The sequence below is a fragment of the Misgurnus anguillicaudatus genome, chromosome 22 (genome assembly GCF_027580225.2).
Source record: "Misgurnus anguillicaudatus chromosome 22, ASM2758022v2, whole genome shotgun sequence".
Taxonomy (NCBI): domain Eukaryota; kingdom Metazoa; phylum Chordata; class Actinopteri; order Cypriniformes; family Cobitidae; genus Misgurnus; species Misgurnus anguillicaudatus.
The window spans coordinates 42,562,615-42,582,558 of record NC_073358.2 but is presented as its reverse complement, the minus strand read 5'-3'; the positions used below and the strand labels follow the sequence as shown (position 1 = coordinate 42,582,558).

The window sequence follows — 19,944 nt, the reverse complement described above, 5'->3', positions numbered from 1 at the left end:
AACAGCTTACAGTTTCAATGCACCTTCAAAGGGCTCTAAACGATTCCAACCGAGGCACAAGGGTCTTATCTGGCAAAACGATCGTCACCCCCCCAAAAAATCACTACTTTTAAACCACAACTTCTCGTGTTGCAGTAGCCGTGTGACGCGTTAAATATATGAAACGCACAGTTGCGGACCATTTTAAACAATAAACTGACACAAAGACAATAATTTGTATTATTACGCATACAACGGAACGGTACTCTTTCTCCACACTTGTAAACACTGGAGCAGTAGTTTTGCATACATCAGTCGTGACCTTTCGACGTGATTATGTAATACGTAAGGTCAAGCTGGCGTGTCACACGGCTAGTGCAAGACGAAAAGTTGATGTTAAAAGTACTTTTTTGTTTGGCGAACATAACAATCGTTTTGCTGGATAAGAGCCATTTTAGAGCCCTTTAAAGGTATTGAAAATGCAATTTTCAACTGCATTAAAACTGTTAACTGTTAAAAATTTTTATTTCTTCTCAACTAAACAAAGAAAGACAAACATCTTTGATGACATTATAATTTCTTTATGAAAGTGGAATATTTCTTAATATTGATTGTATACTTTAAGGTATAGTTCACCCCAAAATATCATATTGCTATTTGCACTTCATGACTTTCATTGACAAATTACATTTTGAAAAAAAATTGTTGGCACCAAAATCAGTATTGTGTCAGGTCAGTATTAAAAAGTAAACTCTTAATTTTACGCGAAATCCGATATCCGCCGTGTTTTTCTGTTATTTTTTCTCCCTTTTTTCGAAAACGTGATAAACGCCAGTCCTCCTTCTTTGCAGAATGCAATAAATCCGCTCAACAAATCACAGTGCACCATTCCACGCAATGTAAACAATAATGGTGGCACATTGAAAACCCACAAAATCCTAGTTTTCCTCATCTACTTTGTACTTTGTGATCAACAAACAAACAAAAACAAAATAATACTTTGATGGCATTAGTAAACCTGTGGTGGTTTTCTGTGGCGGGGAAGAAACGTAAGCCACTCGGGCGACGGAAAAATGCCGGCTGTTGCTTGTTCTCAAACAACAGCATCAAGCTTCTGTCATGCTAACACATTGACCCCAGGGGATCTTATGAAAAACTGTCCATTATTGTAGTCGAAGGCAACGCAAATCAAGCAGATTGTAAAACATTTTACAGCTGATCGCTGTCAAAAACGTTATGTGATGACGTTCTAAGGATGACAGCAATAATGTCAGTGTTCTTAATATGACAAAGTAAGTGTTTTGATTAATGCCATTAATGTTATTTTTTTTAATCCGTGTATACCACTAGCCAACTAAATGAACATGAAAATGGCAAAGATGAATGCCAATTATATATTGAATCAATAGATTTATGGCATTTTGACAAAAAAATCTACTTTTTAATCCGTTTTTATAATAAATATTTGAAAATCAAATTATGGATTAGATTTTTTTATGTTTTTATAACCTAAAGATGCTACGTGAAAGTTTGTAACAGAAAATAGTGGTTTTCATCTTGTCACTTAGATGTATAGAGGTATAGAAAACACATTTTTTACCCAAATTAGTCAAAATGGATTTATTGCGTTTTGGAACCAAATTTTTCATATATAACACATTGTGTTTATATGATCGTTGTCTATTTAGTCTGGTTCTGTTCTTTAAAGGCTCTTATGAGTTCAAAACAATGTGGACTTTTAATTCGAATCTTCAAATCCCTCTTATCCTTTATTTCCTGCTTCTCTCATCCTTTTCATTGTTCTTGCCAGAAGTTTTTTTATTTATTGGACTGAGAGCCTGTAGCATCTCTCAGTGTGTTTCTTAAGCTCAGGTTTTTGTTTTGGCTAAGATTATGTCCAAGGATTAAAGGTAAAATAATCTTGCTTTTACTGTTACTTTTGACCCTGTTGCAAAGTGATATGTTGATTTTCTTTCTCATTTCACAGTAGGTTAAAATCATGCTGAGAAGGGGCCAGTGATGTGTGTTTGTGTGTTTAAGTTGTGCAGGAATCTATGGCTCTGTTTCAAACCCCAGTGAGTTGCCTGTCTCTACATAGTCAACACTCCTACACAGGCAACAGTTTTCTATAGCATCATCATAACAGGATCTTATTAGAGACTTCTGAGTGCTATACGCAGGCAAGATATCTACTTAGTTGATTTCAATGCAGAGTCGTGAGAGTAGGGATGGGACGGGTGTCATGACCAGCATGGTGGTGTATCGACATCGCAGTGGTGAAGTGCGACCCGCGGTAGTGTGCACATCACAAACTATGAAAAATGTAAAATACAATCTCGCCTAGCGAGATGTCTTCACGTTTGTGTGATCGCAAACAACAAGCAAGACTCACGGCCCTATTTTAACGATCTGAAACGCAAGTGTGAAGCGCAAAGCGCAAGTGACTTTGTGGGCGGATCTTGGGCGCTGTTGCTATTTTCCTGGCGGGAGAAATAACTCTTGCGCCAGGGGCAAATCAATAAGGGGTTGGTCTGAAGAAGGTTCATTATTCATAGGTGTGGTTTGGGCGTAACGTCAAATAAACCAATCAGAACGTCATCCAACATTCCCTTTAAACGCAAGTGCGCAAGTTCCATGGCGGGTTGCTATTATTATGACGGATTTACCAGGCGCACGCCAGGAGCGGTTCACAGCCGAGGAGACCGACGTTCTTGTAAGAGCAGTCAAAGACAGAGAAGTTGTTTTGTATGGGGATAGGAGAAACCCGCCCAAATCATCGGTTAAACAGGCGTGGGAGGAAATAGCCACAACTGTCTCATCAGCTGGCATCCCCAGGACGTTGCGGCACGCGCTACAATGATGTCAGGAGATGGGGGAATCCCAAGAGTGCCAGCATAAATCGGGTACGCCATGTAACGGGAGGTGGATCTGCCTCTACACATGACCTGACGCCAGTAGAGGACATCACTGCGTCCTCCCTCACAGCTGAAAGTGTTGAAGGGTTTGGGTGCTTTTAAATCGGACCCAAGAAACGCAAGCAGTCCAACACCAAAGTACACTTACAAATCTAGTTCACATACATTAAGGTTTCTTATGAAAACATTTTAATTATTATTTACATAAAATAAACGTTATACAGCCACACAACAAACTTATGAAAACATTTTAATCGTTATTTGCATGAGAATTTTTTAACGCAGCCACATAATAAATAAAAACTATCACCACTGCTCACCACTATGATTTCCCTTATCTCATGTCTTAATATTTTTTATTGTAACAATTTATGATTTGCAAAAATAACTGTTGCATCTGTGTAGATTAGATAAGCAAAGTGTGTGCGCGTTGTGCACGCTATACATTATGGTCAAGCATGCGCCCTTAAAATAGCATAGTGAACCACGCGCAACGTGCCACTGACTTTAGACTAGTTTTTTTTTTTGGTCAGTGGCGCAATTCTTTTTTGAAACTGCAAAATAGCATCAAGGGTGGTTTGCACCGAAACACGCCTCCTTTTATGCGCTGAACCGCCCAGGGAGCGCAAGTTCATTCCCTAGTTTGCTGACGTGCGTCTGTGGAGGGAAAAACACGCTGTGCGCCGGTGCAAAATACGAATGATACATGCGTCACTGACAAAGTCAATTGCGCTGGGTGCAAGATAGGACCCTCAGAGTTAAAGCACTATTTGCAAGGGAGGCAACTGATATAAGTGATGACCCGGTGGCTTGGGGGCGGAGCAATGAGGCAAGATATTCTCTCGCTTGGTTGCTAAAAAAGTATCAATCTGCACTTTCCAGTACACCATTAGAATGTGTTTTACCTTATTCATGCTAAAAGCCAAAAACTTTTCGGTGGGGACTTGAAAGTTTATTTATAACTTTTTTTAATAATAACTAATAATTTTATTTTTACCTGGTCGCAATGCATTCTGGGATTGTCTCCAGTGTAAAAATCACATATGATTCTGTCATAGAATTTGGCAAAAACAAAGTGTCCTAGGAGGCAAGATAATTAAGTGCCCATGATGTTATAAAATGCTCCCTGGAGAGGCAATTCACATCATTTTGGAACAGAGATTATGTATTTGCATGTCTTGATGGAAGAGTTAGCTCGGTGTTGCTTTGAACATCGATGTGTTGGATTTATTTAGTTCTTCAGCAGTTCTGTCTGTGGCAATGTTATCAACTAATAGGATCTCCCCCTCCCCTTTCCCACCGCCTGCTTTGTCAGATGGTCGACTAATACTGATATTAATTAATTCATTGCTTTAGTCAGAAAATCAATATACACTCTAAACCATCTGCGGATCTAAGCGTACCCGGTTACTGACCTACTTGCCGTATAAAGCAGCGGTCAAAACACATCCTGAGGTTTGTTTACCAAAGTAGAAGATCTGCCTCATCATACAGCACATACATATTAAAGTCTTCCATAAACAGCTGCTGCCTGTTCTTAACATCTAGAAATGAATTAGGGGAGAAAAGCGGGGCGTCTGAAATGTTTTTTGCAGTGCTTCCCGGGATTATCCCCAAACAGCTGACGCGTTGTTAGGTTGAAAGAAGAAAAGAGAGAAAATTCTTTTTGTCAGCTGGATGTAAGATGTCAAAAAAGACAGATCGCCTGTTGATGTTGGTTTGGTGAGGAAAGTAGACCTTTGTGCAGGACTGCTGTGTGAATATGTTAAGGGTCAAGCAGCAGGGACGGACGAGGGCTGCTCAGAGGTCAAGCAGTCTGGGTTATTTACATATTGCTTGGAGAGAGATTTGAGAAAAGAAAGGGTGATGTGAGGAGAAATGGAAAAAGGGTTGAGGAGTCCGAGTCGTGTCTCAGTGGTTAGCACGCACTATCCTGGTGCTCATGTGAGTCACACAGTTTGGAGCTCACAGAATCCAGGCATGAAGTCTGATTCAGTTCTGCATGTGTATATTACTACTTAATGCCTCTGACAAATCAAAGATATTGGATATAACAAGAATAAACTATTAATTTGAATGTGGGACAAAGCAACACTTGCATTGCAGAGCTATGTGCAGTAGCTGGAATGTTTTTTAACACAATTTGAGTTTATGAAACAAAATGTATGCTTTAGTTAAATTGTTGGTAAGAAATATGTTGTTTAATTGTGATTTTAGCACATGATTTTTAGAGATATCTGTCTTTTTTATTCAAGTAGATAAGACTTTAGAGTTGCATATTAATAACTAATAATAATAATAATGAGTAGGTGTTGCAAACATTTTTCAATTCAATTTTATTTCTATAGCGCTTTTCACAACTGTTTAATTGTTCCAAAGCAGCTTTACATTAATAAAAACAAACGAAAACTGAAAAATCATAGGACAATAAAGTACCAAAGTACAGCTGCTAAAATTAATCCATACTAGTGACATAAATAGCGTATATGTAATGTAACAATTCAATGTAACTTTAATTTAACGTAAAGTTAAGCTAATTTCAGCTGACTCCCAAGGGGTTTAAAAAAATCATAAACCCTGTGGGAAATGTCCTTGGGAGAGAAAAAACCCTTGAAAGAGAGCCATACATAGCTGATCCTATAGAAGATATCTCATATATTGAGTACTGTATTATAATCATTCACACTCCAAATGATTTTTTCGAATCTGTGCGTGCATTCACACTGTAAAGACACGTGACGTATTTAAAATCCTGGACTTGTTAGGTTTTTTCCACAGTGTCTGAAGTTTACTAAGTATCCTACACTCAAAAAAAATGTTGTTCAACTTAAAACTTTTCCATGAAATTAGTTTAGGCTTGTACAACAAGAATAGAATAAGTTCATTTTAACAAATAATCTTTTGTTGCACCAACTTAATAATAAATAAAAGAATTTTGGTCATAAAAATATCTTGTTCAATAAACTTAATTCTTTTAAAAACTTTTTCATGCAATTAATTCTGGTCTGTTCAACAAGGACAAAACACGTTAATTCAAACAAAAAAGGTCTTGTTAACCAATTGTCAGTTTCTATATTATACTAATTAGCATACGCACATGTTAGCATGCTAATAATAATAGCATATGAGCATGTGAGAAGAGACTGCTCTCCAGACAAGCATTAACACAGTTCGTCACATCCACAACTGATGTGGATTGAACATGATAAAATTAAGTTGAGACAAAAAAAATTGTGTTGTATTAACTTGGATCATTTAAGTAGCCTAAATTATCAAGGTGAATTTTTTTGTGTAATAGGTCTTCTTTACGGGAATGTTCCCAGAACATTTATGGGACATGTTTGTGTTCACACAGAAGCCTCTTTTTTTGCCATTTTTACAGAAATTTGGGACCAAAGTGATATGTAAAGGGGGTATTGCAATACATTAGACAATTTGTTAAAGATTTGTGGCTGGTCCATGCATGGGCAAACAAAAATTGTAAGCTAAACAAAAACTTTTATATCTCCTAGCCCCTTTCCCAAACAAACACACAAACTCTATATGGTCTCTCTTTAAGACTACAATGACATTATATGTATACATAGCAGTTGTATGTCCAGATGCGTTCCCACAGTCTTGTGGGATTATTTCCTTAAAACTGATGGGCTGCTGTAGAAAACTCAGGCTTATTGTAGAACAAAACCATTTACTGTAGCTACCCAGCACTGCAGCGTATTTTAAGGCTTTCTATATTTGGAAATGAGTCATTGAAATATGCTTTAATTTAATACATGTCATTAATAAAGTATTTTGGATGGAGTTAAAGTGCTGTACATGCTGTACTTGACAATAATTTAAATATAGATAGATAGAAATATGAAACTAAAAATGAAGGCTATGCATTATACACTACTGTTCAAAAGGTTAGTGTCACTTGCTCATTCTTTATTTATATATTTTTACATTTTAGAAGTATGATATGTGTAATATATGGATATGGGACAAAACACAATACTGGTGTAGGCCTGTTGGTAACTTTGGAAGACAATGAATCAGTATCACAGACAGAACGACTGTACTATTTGCAAGTTAAATGTTAATACACTGTACCAAATAAAGCTTAAAGGAAAACACCACAGTTTTTCAATATTTTACTATGTTCTTACCTCAACTTAGGAAAATTAATACCTATCTTTTTTCAATTCATGCAGTTTTAAATCTTTGTACAGCACCTCATGAATGTGTTAGCATTTAGCCTAGCCGCATTAATTACTTAGGATCCAAACAGGGATGAATTTAGTCCTCTTTGTCTCCATGTCAGCATTCCTCTCTTCGTCTTGACTTTCTTTGTTTGTGTTGTAAATGCATCTTTTTTGTCTTTTTTAGCATTCAGCAGTGTGATCATGTGTATCCTAGTATGTCTTTCACACCAGTGGAGGGCGTTCCACAGCACTTGAGTCTTTTCACAGACTGATGTGACCTCCTGACCCCCACTGAGAGACGTCTCTACAGTGTCTGGCTCCTATACTGGTCTGTGGGTTTAGGGTCCATTTCACCGGTGTCCCACTCCTTCTACAGAGAAAATCGTGAGCCATGTTTATATCGTGTGTTTTGGTCGATCGGATCACAAGTGGATGAGAGAGACACATTCACACCTGTTGTTTAAATCTGTCTCTTTTGTCCTCTTCGACCGCTTCTGTCCTGATTACTTCTATTGGTGAAGCCCTCTGCTTTTGTCAAAAAAATATTTGTGTCCGCCGCTTGTGTTATTACAGGGTTCCCACGGGTCATTGAAATCCTTGAAAGTTTGTGAATTTTGGGGGAAGAAATTCAAGGCCCTGGAAGTTTTTGAAATATACATACATAGATACAGGTCATTGAAAATGCTTGAATCTATTTTATGCAAGAAGTTTTCTGAAAAAAAAAATCCATATTATTCCCTGTGTAGTGTAGGATAATATCATAAAAATTCTAGCGTGCTAAACTGTTCGCTTTTAATGCTTATATCTTCTGTATGTGAATGTTGATTCATACCAAAATTATTTTTTGCATAGTTGTGTTTGACACATGAAAACGTCTCCTTTGCCATACTTCCTGCATTCCTTTGACGCCATCTTTGGCACTATTTCAGGTAGCGATATACTCACCATTAGCGTTAAGCCTCATCATTGGTTGAATTTGATATACACATTCAGACGCACTTACCCCTGAAGGCGTACTCAAAGTGTCACCGCTGTGACGCAGCGCAATTCCCTCAAAAGGGAACTGTAATAATGTATCTTAAAAGGTAACACGATGTAACCTTGCTCTCACTTGAAATGTTTCCCCACATTTAGTCCTTCAATTTGAGGGTATTGCACCTAGAAAGTCCTTGATTTTGAAGTTAACTGCGGTGTGGGAACCCTGTATTATTAGTAAACATGCTGCGCAACATTTTGTACATACATTATATATGTAAGGGCTTTCTATGTTCTCTGTCTATGTGTTCCCTGGGAATCGAACCCATGATTTTTCCAATTTTGTACCAACTGAGCTACCGGAACATCAGTGGTTGATCAGCGTTGTCAGTGATTGGTCAGTTTGTAGGTTACGTTGAAGGTCAGGACACAGAACATTAGCTGTGTAAATAACTGTATGGTCCCTGCGAGGGCACTACGGGTCAAGCAGATGCAGCTGAAGAAACTGAACGAGTGGCTGCATCCCGTTTGAAAAGAAAGAAGACACAATCCATTTACTGCTGTTTAGGAGCAGTTTGTCCCCTGGGGGACGATGTAGATGTATGAGCATGGACTATGCGATGCATAAGGAATCAAAATATAGAAAAGTTAACGTTTGGTTGGTTCTCTAAAATGTGCCTCTGTCATTCGCCTTGGATTTTTACAGTTCGGACCCTGAGGGCCGAATACTAGGCCGCCCACCCGCAACTCATTTTTGTTGTAAAGTGAGCTGGATGGGGGTGGGTGCATCTTTTCTTCTGTCTCTTCCCATCATTCTTTGCTTCCATCACGCCTGCCAGGCCTGATTTAAATCAGTCAGTTCTCTTGCTTCATTCATGCTGTCATCACACTGTCGTTCACTCGTTCATCTTGTCACTAGTCATCCCGTCATCTCGGCCATTATGCCCTTACAGTCACGATCAGTTCTCGAGGGACGTTTTATCCGCTTTCTCTATTCTTGCAATATGTTATTCTTCTGTCAAGCACATTTTTATGGACAATTTGGTCACACTGTATTAGTATTATAAAAGTGGTCCACACAACGCATGTTATATTCCAACACAATCTTAATAAAGTACATACCTACACTGTCAAAAATAAAGGTACAAAGCTGTCACTGGGGCAGCACCCTTTAAAAAAGGTCCTAATATGTACCATTTAGGTACAAATATGTATCTTTGAATTGCCGGTATGTACCTTTGCAGTACTAATATGCACTCTTTGGGTACAACGGTGTAGCTTTTTGAAAGGGAGCTGTCCCAGTGACAACTTTTGTACCTTTATTTCTGAGAATGTATTTTACGAGTTGGTATTTTCATATGAATCATATTCATAATTCGTATGCATTTGTACAACCTCATTTGTTCGTGTTAGTTTGAACTGGTTTCGACCCTGTGATGTTGGAGTTAGGGGTGGGGTGTGATTCATGGTTTTGTATAAAAACCATACGTTTTTGTATGATTCACATCATACACTGAAAAAAAATTTCCGGTTGCACAAGATTCAATTAAGTTTCTTAAAATGATTTTTCTTTCAAAAAAAAATCTACGTAATTTAATTATGTACACCATTTCAACATAATTGAATCAAGTTTTCTTAAAATTAAATAAATTTTTATTAATTATTTGTTTGTTAATTTCATTTTAAGAAAACCTAATTTAATTTTTTTTATTTAGTTTTTTTTCCAGTAACTAATTCATATAAAATCTCCACTAGGTATGTTTTCTGAAGCCAATAAATATCTTTGTAAAAACAGATGGATATTTCAATGTTAACTGTTCTTTCTCATTCAGTATAAATCAATGGATAATTTGCGAACAAACAATTAGTTTGAGTCCCACACAATCTCATGACAACTCGTACGTATTTTAAGAGGTGGTTAATTCGTAATAATTCATACAACCACATTCGTTTAATTTTTGTATGACTTGCTTTCGCCGGTGGTAATGTTGGGTTTTGGAGTGGAGTTTCATTATTGTTTTTTATACAAAGATGGTTGCCTGATGAAGATCAGTTGATCGAAACGTTGCAACGCAACTTTCATAAAAAAAAATTTCAGCAAGCAGATAGTGTGCGGGAATTGTTCTTTGTATATTTTGAGACTTGTTGTCGTCTTATCCTACGCACCTATCTATTGACTTCAGGTGTGCGATGCTAATTTGTTTGATTATTGTTTTTATAAAAATCTTAATTTTTTTATTCGCTTCGTACAAATTTATACAAATTCTTGAACTCTTAATAAAAACGTACGAATTCCCTTGAGATCAAGCTCTGTTGAGTCAGATCTGTTAGTTGATCAGAAAGTTGGTCTGATTGATTTGTTTACAATTCTAGTTCAAGTCACTGGTTTTACATTTCTGACACAAAGCTGTGATATTTTAAATAATGCTGGGTACACACCAAAAGATAATCGAGCTGATTTTTAGCCGATTTCCCTCTTTCCGACAATCCGAACCATGTCCCGATTATCTTGATGGTTCTACAAATTATCTTATCAGATTTTCCTTTGGTGTGATGTGTGTTAAGAGTGTCTAAACCTGATCGGAAGAACGTCGGAGGCGCCCCCGATTGTGAATCGTAAATATTAAACATGTTTAATATTTACGATCAGAAATCCTGATGTGTGGGGGGTTACCCTCGAGGACAAACGCGTGCACGCTCTTGAGATTATGACGTGAAAAGAAACAATATCCAATCAGAAAGCGAGATGATGGAAGACGGAAGCAGTCATGGCTCAGCACAAAGTGAAGTTGATGCGAAGTGAACTTGTACAGACCATGTTCCCACTGTCTCCATTACTTCACCCAAACCATTTTCTTTTTTTCCCTTGAATTTTTTGTGAAAATCATTCCAAACACTATCATTGAAATTTCTTCCTGCATATCGTCCCCATACTTATTCTGAAGTCTTGCGAGATTTCCTGTGTTCACAGTCGAGACTCTGGTTGAAAATCTGTTTGTGTGTGGTGTGCTGTCTTTGACACATCATGGCATACCACACACTATAGGAGCAAAACGGTTAAATCTAGGATTTTTTATCCTCATGTTTGTGGTCTAACACATTTTGAAAATCTTATAAGATGTAAAAAATCTTTTGGTGTGTACCCAGCATTAGTCTCATTTTATATTTCGAAGGCGCTGTCCTCCCCAGGTCACATTTGTCTGCCGTATACGTCATCAAACTTTGATCTACATTTTCGGTATTTCCAAGGTAATTTTGCATCTGGACACCCAATTTGAGTAAACAATAAAAAAAATTCCGATCCGTTCTTTTAAATGTCCATTGTTTATTTATTCCTCCTTTCACTTTTTGCTTTTTAAATTTACTGTCTTTGTTATAACTATGCTCGTGCCTCTTAGCAAAGAGAAACAGCTCATATTCAGCCGACAATGTAAGTATAATTACGGTGCAATTACTTCTTCATCATTTCTGCCAAATTCTGCCAACAGCCATGCGGTAGCAGATGAGAGCGAGCACCGGCTCACTCGAACGCCCCGTTCCAAATTGGAGCCGGTCTGGCCCCGAGGGCTCGGAAATATAGGGAGAAAAAGTCAGGCTAGACTTTACTGTGGACTCCCTTCAGTAAAGTAATTAGGTCTTATTCTCTTGCGGACAATGGAGGCTTTTCTCTGCAGGAGGAGGTGGGTAACAATTGTGGGTCGGATCCGGCCTTTCTTTTTTCCCTAGATCTACGGTTTCCCTCGGTAGATGCATCAGTGCAGGAAGTGTGTATTTAGTGCGTATTCAGGGCTCGGTCCGGTGCACAATAAAACTGAAATTAGAGAGCCCGAGTGAGAGCCAGCTGTGACACAGGTCGCCTTGTTCAGACACATGTGCATAATGGATCGGTTTCATTGCACAGCCGTCGCATTTGCGCACTAGCGGGAGTGAAGGGGGGGGGGGGTGAGAGAGAGCGGGAGAACAAATGGGCATAGCTGTTAAATTAAGTGTGGAATGAATGCATTATGAGCTATTAGGGCACAGATAAGAGGTGTCCTAAAAAACACAGCCGCATAATTGTGAATTCTGATGCTGGAACGCATTCAAAGCCCTGTGCCCGGGGCTGGATTTGGTACGGGGGTTGCTGTACGGGGTGACGGCTTTGTACAGTAGGGGCAGAAGGGTGGCGTAAGCTATTTTTGGGTCACACTTTACCTCGGGTCTTTATTCCATCTGGCTCCAGTCAAGGTGCCCAAAGCCACAGGCTAGCATTCTGGCATTTTCTAAAGTCACATACCCCGTCGAGTAGAGATCAGCCCAGCGTGAGATTTTCCTTTCTTAGCGCGACTTTAATGCAATGCTGCCTCGCAGCACGCCCCTTCCTGTTCTAAAAGGTAAGCAGCCCACTTTCGCATCTGCGTTTTAGGTATTTTCAGTGTTTAGCAGCGTTCTCCAGGGAAGCGCAGCCTGAATGGATTAGGCCGCGTTTAGACAGATGACTGCTGGCGACTAAAGCTTTAAATGTATTAATCCCTCTCTTATCAAGCAGGAAATGATGAATCGCCTGAGTCCGCTACAGGCTACTCTCTGCTGTCGTTTCAACAAAATCAAAGCTTTAAATCACACACTGCAGCACCTGGCGTTGTGTGTGTGTGCGTGCGTGTGTGTGTGGGTGTACAGTGCCCTGTTTTAAAGTGATTTAGCAATGCTTTGATGGGGTGAGGGAGGTTAGAAAATGAGTATGAAAACGAAATTAAGCATTCTACATAGGCTTTAATAAATAGATTCGCTGAGTAGGGAAACTTCGGCTGTTGTCGCGCCACGTTCAATCTGATAAATTCCCCCGTGGCCGCAAACCAGGAGCAGCAGTCAATCAATGCTTTTTAAAGCCTCTTTTTCATGTGAATTACGTGCTTTATGGCCCCGTCTGGCACCTGTACTCTATTTCTCAATGCCCTTGTCCTGTACTTCAGCTCGCACTTCCAAAAAGAGGAACATCAGCACGAATGCTCCCTCTGAGGAGGCGTTCATACGCTTTCTCGTTTATCATTTATGGCTTTGGGTTAGCGTCCTGCCTGTGTCGCTGAAAATGTGTTACCAAGTAGCATCTGAAGCTCATACGAGGGCTTGGTAAGCAATATGAAAGGTTTATAAGGCCTGTTCATCCGGTACTTATTGGGACAACTTACCCCATACACTGTGACGATGTGCTGCTATTGGGGCATGGAGTGAAAATGACAATGTGATTTGCATCATTTGTTGTACACTATCAGAAAAAATGGTCAAAAAATAGTCCCTTGCTGTCACTGGCGCGGAAATCTTTATAAATGTACCATTTAGTCACAAATATGTACATTTGAGGTGCACAAGACTGAATATTAGCACAAGTTTGCACCTTTGAGGTACCAATATGAACTCTTCAGGTGCAAATGTATACTTTTTAAAAGGGTGACAACCCTAGGGACCATTTTTGACCATTTCTTTTGACAGTGTAGGCAATAATGATAGAAGTGTTTGAAAAGTTTTTTATAGCCAAAACGTTAAAGTGAGTGCCCACATAAACATTGTGTTACAACTAGCCACGGTCTCCCGTTTCTTTACAAACAGTGCCGTTTTTGTATGTTGAATCTAGAACCTTTTGAATTACAATGTTTTTTTCATCTATCGTTTTCAGGGAGCATAAAGGGATAGTTCACCCAAAAATGAAAGTAGTGTCGTTGGTGGCTCACCCTCGTGTCGTTTCAAACTCGTAAGACCTCCGTTCATCTTCGAAACACAGGATGTTTAATATTTGGTCCCGGAGCTTGTTGACCCTTCATTGAAGGTGTGGTATACAGTCCATGTCCAGAGAGGTAATAAAAAAAACATCATCAAAGTAGTCCATGTGACCTCAGTGGGTCAGTTAGAATGTGTTGAAGCATCGAAAATACATTTCGGTCCAAAAATGACAACTATTCAGCATTGTCTTCTCTTCTGCGTCTGTTGTGAAGCGCATGCGCAAGACTAAAGTCACGTGAGTGCAGTGACGCAGATGACGTGTTATCCTCAGACATGTTTGCGAAGTTTTTTTTCTCTCAAACTTACAGCGTGCATCTCCCTCAGACTGTAAATGAATCCAGGGCGCACAAAAAAACAGCTGGGGCGCACCAGATAACACGTCATGTGCGTCACTGCAGTCGCGTGACTTGGGTCTCGTGCATGCACTTCGCAACAGATGCGGAGGAGAAGACAATGCTGAATAAAGGAGTTTTTTTTTTTTTTTTGGACCAAAATGTATTTTCGATGCTTCGGCACATTCTGACTGACTCACTGGTGTCGCATGGGCTACTTTGATGATGTTTTTATTGCCTTTCTGGACATGGACATGACCGTACGTAGATTTTTAATGAAGGGTCAACAAGCTCTCAGACTAAATATAAAACATCTTAAACTGTGTTCCGAGGATGAACGGAGATCTTACGAGTTTGGAATGACATGAGGGTGAGTCATTATTGACATTATTTTCATTTTTGGGTGAACTATCCCTTTAAAGGGAGCCTAAAAATGAAAATGATGTCATCATTTACTCACTCTCATGTTGTTACAAACCTGTATACATTTCTTTGTTTTGATGAACACAAAGGAAGATATTTCGAGGAATGTTTATTACCAAACGGATCATGAGCCCCATTCACTTTACTATGGAAGTCAATGGGGCCTTTGTCATACATATCTTAGGACAGCAAGACCCAATTTTTCTAATAACTTTAGAGAGGACATCGTAAAGCTAAGTATATTTCGAGTCAAATAAAAGCAGCATATGCTGGATTCATCAGACCAGATACGATTGTTGTTTTAAAGACTGCTGCTGTATTTTACAGTGTCTGTCGGATTAGCGTTATGTAATTTAAACCTTTCAAAATACACCCAGGCTCATCTGTTAAACTGTCTGTTGTGGCATTTAGATGTGATGGTTTGATGATTTTCCTCACAAAGCATCAATCAAATTTAAATGTCAAGTCTTCACTGTGAAATTCGACGTGGGTTTATTTCATTTCATAAAGTTAGCAGCCTCACTGTAATTTTTAAGCACCAGAACTTCGGTTTAATGGTGCCTGCGGACGCATTATTGAATTTGCACATTTAATCATATTTACACGCCATTAATCAAAGGCCACTTCGATTCATTTTCACGCCAACACGACCCAAACGTTCATGAGTATGTTTAGAAAGATCAATACGTGTGAATGACTCACAGCAGTCGCTTTAGCAATGCATTTTTAAAAATTAAAAGTTTTATTTAACGATTTCATCTCTTACTACAATAAATTTCTTGTATCTAACATTGAAAAGAAATACATTAATAATTTCTCTGTGACATTTTTTGCACCTGAAAGTGAATGTGTGTGTGCATCTCAGTATAATTTAATACAATCTCTTATCTGTATTGTTATACTTTCTCCCTCCACAGACTTAAACGATTCCCGGTGGGATATATGAAACGCCAACTACATCACAGCAAAATTTCTCCTCACGAATCAATAAAGCACCTGTCAGTCAATCTATAAGCTGTACTGTTTCAGCCACAAGATCTAAATGAACGATTTTCATTGATGGCTAGACTGCATAAAATATAGAGTAGTATTGACTTCTTGGCTGCAGTGAATTTTAATACGTCCCAATCTGCATTAGGCTCGGGCTATTGTGGGTAAACTTGCGGACACTCGAGACTGCGCAGGAACGAGAACTTCATTTAAATGTGTGGAGGTCACAGGAAACATTTGCAAATTATCTCGCTGATGCGTCTACCTGATCTCCACACAGATAGTGGAAAAACCAATCTGGCCTGCTGATCTGTATCTTATCTAGATGTTCGCAGTTTGGTGCTGGGAGAAAAAATTACCCTCCGCTCCTCGAAATAACATTAGGACTCTGAAACAAAAGTGCCTTTGATTCATTTCGGCTGTAACGTAACGTTCGGAAGACTATGAAAAATATGACACCGTTCCAGCATTTACAACCGCAGAAGAAGCCATGAGAAAAATGAGAAACGTAGTCTGTTTTGACAACTCTGTCTTTGGATAAAAGACACAAGATGCTATATACAGTACCAAGTGCTTGTATGTCAACCTGATTCATTTGACATCCTCCATTGCAGTCTTTCTTCTCCGTTTGCATTTTGCAGTCGTATGTGAGGTGCTTTAAGTCACACTGTAGCTCACCCAGAACAAACTTGACTTAAATTTCAGCTTGGAGATGAAGTATTTACATGCTTTGTTCTTCAAAGCGGGTTGCTGTACAGACAAACTGTGGGCAGTGTTGACTGTGTTCCTGTTATCCTTTTGATGAATGCTTCTGCCGCTGTGGGCATTGCCTCCCTTCGTGCGGGGCCTATTGATCAGGGCCGTGGCAATCTAGTACCTGCACAGGATTACTGTCTCCACCGTTAGTCTCAATCAATGACTCAGAGACAGCCACGGTTACAATGTCCTTACAGGAGACAAAGTAGCTTCACTTTGTGTTTATTAAACAAGACGCGCATATGGAGAACAATAGCGCGCGTCTGACATCTGACAGATTTAACCGAGATAAACTGCTTGTATGAATTTTTCTCAAAGCAGATATGGATATCTCAACGTTCTGGATTGGGGTTTGTTCATCGCTGAGGCATGATGAACTTTAGTACCTCTTTTACAAGAATTATTACATACAATCTCATTCGTACTTTTTTATGATCTGCTTTCTTCCCAGTGATCCTGTGGGGTTTACACTGCAAAAAATGACTTTCTTGCTTGGTATTTTTGTCTTGTTTTCAGTACAAATATCAAAAAATTCTTAAATTAAGATGAATTGTCTTGATGAGCAAAATGACCTAAGAAAATAAGTTTAGTTTTTAGACAAGATATTCAAAATTTAAGTGAATTTGTGCTTAAAACAAATATCTGCCAATATGCAAAAACTAAAAATAAGTTTACGTTTTTCTTTAAAAGCTCACCCCATTGACAGATATTTTTGCTTGTTTTAAAGGGACTGTGATTTTAAGTGTTTTATTAATCAAAATCAATGTCTTTATTCATAAATATGTCCTCGTTGGTGTCAAATGAACTTTTCTTTGTAAGCTTAGAATTTCTCCTCTTTACTTACATTGAACGGGTAAGTCCAAGGAGGCGTCCATATCGTTCCGCCGTATTGATAAACTATAATAGCAAAGAGGGACAAAAAGCACTAGCCTACCAACGCGTTTCCACAACGCATTTTCATTCAGAACACGTGAACCAACTTCAACGGACAAGGAGATCAGCGATTACATAACGGCTACCGTAGTTGCAACACGCATTTAGAAAGGGGAGGCGCTAGAGAGCACTGTTCGTTTGAATGCAAAATACAATTCCACCACTAGATGGGGGTAAATCCTACGTATTGCCCCTTTAAGCACAAATTTACGGAGCCCCTAAGGGGACATGGAGCAAAAATTAAATAAAGTCAAGTTTCGCGTGCGCACGTGAAACTATCGCATGCGCACATGAAACTTAAACTTTCATGTGCGCACGCGATAGTTTCATGTGAGCACGTGAAACTAAACTTTAAAAAAAAATATTCTGCACATAAAGGTTTTGCGCGACCACATGCAAGTTTCACGTGAGCACATGAAACTAAACTTTAGATTTTTTACTCCCATGTCCCTTAAGGGCTCGGTACAAATTCACTTAAATTGTATAATTTTTGTCTAAAAACTTGATCATTTTGCTCATCAAAAAAATGTATCTTGATTTAAGAATTTTTAGATATTTGTACTGAAAACAAGACAAAAATACTAAGACTTAGTATTTATTGTAGTTTAGGGGTGATGTAACTTCTTTGCTTTTGTTTTATTATTCATAGATTTTTTTACAACTCGCATTATAGACGTTTCATCGGACGCACGTGATACACATCTGGATCCGAACCTTACTTCCGGTTTCGTTTTTAATGGTCTGACTAGTTGCTAAACTGATCTCTTGAACAAATGCCTCGTCGAAAATAACAAATGTTTTGGTTTCCTAGGTAATCTATGTGTTGTTTTTTGCTTGTTATATAAATAAACTACGTTTAAAGAACTTTGTTGTTATTTATGCTTAGCGGAGTTTACCGGAAGTTACGTGCGGACCGCGACAGCGGCTTGTTTATGTTGTTACAGATGAAACGGTCTATACCTTTTTTGGGGGGGATTTTTCCACCTCTTACAAATATTAAAAATATTTTTGCACTTAAAGGAACAGTATGTAAGAAATGTATATCAATTAAGTATAAAATAGCCCTGATATGTCACTAGACATTAAGAAATCATTTTCATTTCAAATACTTATATCACTGACAACAGTGGTCCGGCCAGGATATTGTCATTTAAAAAGTGGAGTTGCAGCCCTCAACTGATGTTTATGTTGTCATCATGTGTATTGGCCACCAGTTGTATGATTTTCTAGTACCAGTTTTAGCCACAAGTTTTGTGATTGCAATATCAGTTTTGGCCACAATCCTACATACTGTTCCTTTAAATATTTAAGTTTAATCAACTTAAAATTACAATTAATTTTCTTACAACTTTCTTTAGTTTCGTGACTAGTTGCTATAAATTATAAAAATAACATTATAAATTTTTTTTGTCTAATCAACATATGTTTTTGTTACTTTTACTTAACAAATTAAGTTAAACAATTTTAACTTGTTTTTATAAGTTATGTCAACTTATCACAAGCCAATACTTAAAGTAGTAGGTTGAATTGACTTGCAAAACCAAGTTGTTATTCATGTTGCATATTTTTTACTGTATACAGTCATAAGACAAAAAGTTCTGCTTTGAAAATTGGAGTATTATACATTAATACACAAATTTTTGCAATGCAAATGTTATTGTGGATTACAAACAGAGCTAATTTTTCATTTAACAAAGCAACTTATTACATATTAACCTGGGGTTAAATGGTGATGGATCTGTGAATGGTTTGTTGTTTAAACAAGCATAAAACTGCATTTATTTGAATGTTATATGCTTTATTGATTTATTTTGTGGCCTTTGTAAGAAAGGAAAACTTGCAGATGACTCTCTGTGCCGTTAACGGTTGGGCACGTGTTCTTCCTCAAACACATTCATGAGTAATGGGAAGCTGATGAAAAGAAAATTCTCTGATCATATATATAGCATATTTAAGTATCACTGTAGCCTCATATGTTTTTAGTTATGAAAACAGACATAAAATTCAGACAATTTTGGACATAGACTATAACTGGAAGTATAGTTCATTTTTGAATGCACAGCCTCACAAAGTATACTTCATTAGAATCAAATGAGTGCATAGGCATTGGACGCATGCACTATCTCTTCTTTCCTACAGGTTTGCAAAGGGATTAGTTAAGTAAAGGTAGGTCTAAAGGGTTGGACCAAGGTAAAACTCATGTAAACATCTTTGTACTTTCATTGTACAGTTGAAGAAATGAGGGTTCTTTCTAAACTCTTTGCACAATCATATATGGCCTCCATTGCCGATGCAGCTTGCACGCGTTGGTTTTGTTCATGCATTTTTTCATCGACCACCTTATGAATTACCCCTAAGATCACGGTAGCCACCTTGTGGATGAAACAATTACTGTAAGAAAATTAAATGCACATGTTCAACCCTCACGTACAAAGTACTATTCTGATGATGAAATTTGCACGCACGTAAAAACTAGACCTAAGTCTCAATGAAACTGAAATTAAACATTTTTTAAAAATTGTTTTTACAAATGACTTATCTGTGAACAGTGTTGGGGGTAACGCATTACAAGTAACATGCATAATATTACTTTTCTGAAATAATGACTAGTAACGCATTACTTTTTAAATGTACACATTAATATTTTAGTTACTTTTTAAAAAAGTAATGCAAGTTAAAAAAATATGTACTGAATTAAAC

The 19,944-nt window shown here is 38.1% G+C and overlaps 1 long non-coding RNA gene across 2 annotated transcripts in view; it reads left to right on the top strand.

Annotated features, from left to right (window-relative positions):
* LOC129439825 (uncharacterized) overlaps nucleotides 1–19,944 on the top strand; it is a 74,965-nt gene that overhangs the window by 35,261 nt on the left and 19,760 nt on the right. The window lies entirely within an intron of this gene.